The sequence below is a fragment of the Oryza sativa genome, chromosome 10, assembly GCF_034140825.1.
Source record: "Oryza sativa Japonica Group chromosome 10, ASM3414082v1".
Taxonomy (NCBI): domain Eukaryota; kingdom Viridiplantae; phylum Streptophyta; class Magnoliopsida; order Poales; family Poaceae; genus Oryza; species Oryza sativa.
Window position 1 is genome coordinate 6,532,599 of NC_089044.1, and position 5,010 is coordinate 6,537,608.

At 43.3% G+C, this 5,010-nt stretch overlaps 1 non-coding gene across 1 annotated transcript; it reads left to right on the plus strand.

Moving 5' to 3' along the window:
* The first annotated feature begins 1,683 nt into the window (after positions 1-1,683).
* LOC112936719 (small nucleolar RNA R71) lies at positions 1,684-1,790 on the plus strand. The gene has a single exon (XR_003239143.1). It is a non-coding gene; the product is annotated as a small nucleolar RNA R71 (small nucleolar RNA).
* Positions 1,791-5,010: the final 3,220 nt, after the last annotated feature.

The following is a 5,010-nucleotide window of genomic DNA, read 5'->3' on the forward strand; positions in this document are numbered from 1 at the left end:
GATTTTACCAGCGTCTTCTTCTCAAGGGACCTGGTTACCGGCATTCCCTTCTCCAGGAAATTCTGCATGAATTTTACTAGGCTGTCTGTCTTGGGTGGCTCCACTTCGACCACATGAATATTTTGCGGGTTTGGCCCATACTTTATCCTCACCATGGAGCATTGCTCGGTCCTTGGCTGGAACTCAAACTTTTCTTCCTTCCCATTGATACAAAAACGGATGCTTCCCGTTCCCACATCAATGTTAGTATCTGCGGTACTAACGAACGGACGCCCCAAGATGATTGGCGTCTCCTTGTCAGATTCCATATCCAACACCACGAAGTCAACCGGGATGAAGAAATCCCGTATCTTGACCGGTACGTATTCCACTATGCCAGTTGGGTAATGGACCAATGAATCGCCCAGCTGCAGACGCATTGGTGTTGGTGCCAACACTGTAAAGTTGAGTTTGTCGAAGACATCCTTGGGCATGATGCTCACGCTTGCTCCAAGGTCGTAGAGGGCCTGGTTGAATTTCTGTGTCTCGATCGAGCAGGTGATCATGAGATACCCTGGACCCTTCTTCTTTTCCGGGAGCTTGTGGAGTATGGCATTGCTGCATTCCTCCATTAGTTTGACCACTTTAGTCGTCGGTAGTGGCCTTTGTTGAGGATATCCTTGAGGTATCGTGCATAAGTGGGCACTTGCATGACGTCTAGCAGCGGCACGTGAATGTGAATCTTTTGGATCACCTCAACAAAACGAGCGAACTACTCGTCCACCGACGGCTTCTTGTATCTCTGGGGGAGTGGCAGCGGTCTCGTGTCACAATACTCCTGCAGCACGGTCTTCTTTGACTGAACCTCTTCTTCAGTTGTGTCACTAGATGGTGCTTCCCTGTTGCTGTTGTTGCCGGTCCCTGCAGGGTTAGGATATGGCAGATTGCGAGTGGACTTACCTCCCCTCGTTGTAATCGCCTTAGCATTTTCAACATAAGGTTCCGGTTGCTCCGGAACCCTCCCTTATTCATTAGCGGGAATTAATGCAGCAAGCTACGCCAGCTGGGTTTCAATCATCTTTTAAAACTAAGCTTGTTCTGAAATGCAGAACCAAAGCCATCTAGCTTGACGTTTATATTCTCTAGTATCTTGTCATTAGCAGCTAGCTTTTTGCTAAGTGCGTAAGTTGTTTTGGCTTGTGCAAAGACGAGATCCTTCAAGGAAGGTTGGTTAGAAAGGTTACCGTTATTGTTGGCTCCTTGGAAATATGGGTGGGGTTGGTTTCACCCCTGACCTCCCTGTGGACGGAACCCGTTGTGTTGTTATCCATGTACATCGCTTCTTCACGTGTTTCCGGATAGTCATTTCCACAATGACCCATGCTGCCGCAGACCTCGCACGTTACATGTGAGTCCAATGCCTTAACAGTGCCCTGGGGCTTCTTCTCGTGGTCGTCCAAATGTTTCATGAGGAGGTCCAGTTTTGCAGCGAGCATCTTGGTCTCCTTTATGGTGTGCATTCCTCACTTACGGGTCTGGAGTCGTTCTTTGCTCCAGTCCATGTTGGAGACCATCTTCTCTATGAAGTCGACGGCTCCTCTAACTGTCTTAGAGAAGAAAGCTCCTCCAGCTTCCGCGTCTAGGTGGTCACGAGACGTGGGAGTGAGCCCGTTGTAGAAGCTCTGGAGTATCAGCCACTCATCCATCCCATGATAAGGACAGGCGGCCACATACTCCTGAAGTCGTGCCCATGCTTCGGGGATTGACTCATCCCTCGTATGCTAGAATCCAGAAATCCTTCCACGAAGGGCGTTGGTCTTACCCATCGGGAAGAACTTCAACAAAAATGCCGTAGAGCATCTGTCCCAGGTGTTGATTGTAGCACAGTTGGCATAGAACCACTGCTTCACCTTCCCCAGGAGGGAGAAACGAAGCAGCTGGATCCTGACGCGTCTGGACTGACACCCTTCATAGTGTACGAGCTACATATCTCCTGGAATTGCTGCAGGTGTGCGCTGGCATATTGGTTAGGCTTGCCGCAGAACGGGCTAGCCTGCGCCATCATGATGAGGCTCGACTTCAGATCGAAGTTTGTGTCTCCTAAGTTAATTTGTGGCCTAACGGGCACGTTCTCAGCTGAGGGAGCAGCGAACTCTTGAAGGGTCTTCTCGGCCATAGACTTGAAGCTCGGTGACGCTGATTTCTTTGCCGAGAGAGATTTCTGCGGAGGAACGATGCGCGGCTTAACACTCCAGAAGAAAACTTTTTGATTTTCTTTGAAATTTTCCGGCAAGTTGAAACTAGTCATACACTGCCCTATTTTCACAGCAAAAGCGAAAATAACCAAGGTTAGCCTGCAAAAGGACAGTGATTATACAGAGATAAATATAAAATATTAGTAATCTCTTTTATAAATCTTCCCCGGCAACGGCGCTAGAAATGCTTGTTGGTATTTCTTAACGATATTACTAGAAATATAATTCCCAGCAATGGTGCAAAACCACTCGTGGTATATTATGGTTACAGATTTCATCCGCAAGCACATGGATAATTGTAGCATTTCACCCGAGAGTATTCCAAGGGTATCGTATTTTTTTAATCCCGTGGGAAAATTATAATAGAGAGAACCAAGCTAATACTTATATGTTACTTGTAATAATCAAAGTCTAAGAAGGGGTTAGTTCAATTCAAAGGGTAGGGTGACACAAAGCTGAAGCATTCACTATTCTCATACTTACTAATTCTATGCTAAGTGGAAAGAATAAGAAAAGGATCATTTCCTATACTTCTAATATACATACATACACTTTAGTCAATATTATCTACTATATAACCGTATAGCCAATACCCCCTTATGATGCCCTCCTGGTGTTTCGAGAGACCACCCTTGGTTGCCGAGTTTCTTACAACAACCCGTCAAGCCCATCCAACTGGGGCTAAATACGGAGGAGTACCCTCCCTAAAAAAATAACTTAGGATTATATACACGCGCAGAGGAATACCCATACTGAGCTGTCTCCATCAGTAGCCCTCCTCGACGTATCCGCAGCATATAACCCCCAAAAATGAGAATATATTGAGAAGAATATTCTATAAATAGTACAAGTCTTACAAAAGAAGGAAAAGCTACTAGAGTCTTACCCGAACTCTTCCAAAAACTCTGCGGACTGAAGATTATATTCTATTTCTATTCCACTATACTCTAGAAACTATATTAAACTTGAGAGAATGTATGAAGCTTCTTGCTTGAGATGTGTGGAAGAGGTGAGGAGGTGAAGGCCTTATATAGCTCTCCAATGACGGTTGTGACTGTTGGAATGGTCGGAAATACCCTCCAACTATCATTCGGAGCTAATCCACACCGTCCAAACCAACCCCTGCATCCAACGGAGCTCAAGGGGGTTCGGCCGAACCATGGGCTGGGCCAAAATTAGTCCAATTTCGGCTGGCGGCCTCCTCTTCTGTTGGTTTCTGCAGACTTGCGAGTTTTGTCCCATTGGTTGTGTTCTTTCTGAATTCTTGGCCCATCTTCCTCTAAGTCTGATCCTCGACAGCGTCCGATTGATTGATCGTCCATTTTACTGTCGAATCGCCTCCATTTTATGTTTATTCTCTGCAAGAGGTTAGAAAGCCTAGTGCTAGTGGAATATATCTTATTTTGACATAATATGCTTTGCAAGCAAAACTTAGTTCTACTTTATTTTGGTAATATTGACGTGCGAAACTGATCGCTAACGACCGTCAACAGATATGAACCTTGCTCTTAATAATGAATCCTTGGGATTTTATAAAAAGAAAATAAATATCTTTGCGTACTCTTCATTGATGTTCCCTTCCTACCAAAGCCATATATCGATCTTAATGATGAAACCTTGTACATTATCGGAAAGTTGGTACTCAATTGCTTGCTATCATTTTGAGTTTTGCCAAATGGTTGTGACCATCTTAGATTCTTTTCATATTCTCATGAGCAAAGTCTTGTGCACTTAGACACCAAAAATATTGCTTTTTCTCTACACTGGAGGATTAGCCAAAAAGAAAACTAATCCATCCATATCTATATGCTAAACTTCTATGTTTTAAGCAATGTATCCACAGAATAAAGACTCTAAAAATTTTGTGGTCTCTCCTCCCATGATCCATGCCAAATGAGAGATGAGCTAAAATAAAAAACTCTGCTCAAAAGAAAATGATCAAACTCGAGCACGATGAAAAAAAGGTAGAGATAAAAAGAGTCACCATCCCATTTTTTATTGTAGATTTTTCACCCTTTTCATTTCTACCCATAAACATAGGTGCACAAGCTTGGTCATGGTTATATGATTAGTTATCTTGTTGTATCCTCTGTTTGACTTTACTATATATCTGATGCAAGTATGTCATTTCTTATTCCCTACCCTGAGATCCATATAAGCCTAATTAGAAAGGTAGGATGAGAAAATGCAACATCAATACCTTGGTGAGGAATAAACACTTTGAGTGATTTGAGGGAGTCAATTGAGAAGTACAGTAAAAGTTATGTTTTTATAAACATCAAAGAAAATCCTATGGTAATTCATCAGAAGTAGTAGAGGGGACTTGGTTCGAGGACTGTTACGTTCTTCAATCGCCTAAAGATGGCATGGTAAACACATCAATGTTTACAGCCTCAAGTATGTCTTGGAATATTTGGTATGTCATGTCATGAAGCAAAAAGTCATTACTCTAGTAGGTTCATGAGCTTTACTCAGGGACGAGTTGAAGATAAGTGTTGGGGTGTCATTGAAGGTCGTTAAGTGCAAACTTTAACCGTTAACACCTACATAAAAGATATCAAATATACTCTCAAAACATAGTGGTAGGAGTTTACTACTAACCACTTCAACTAATTTTGGTAAATATATGTATGCAGGTCATTTAAGGAGAAAATATATCTGCCATGCGACAAAAATGAACCTCTGACCAATCATGTGCGAGTACAAGGATTGGACGGACCACAAGTCAGTCGAAACTGACTTACATTGGGACCAAACCGCCATAGGGGCCCACCTA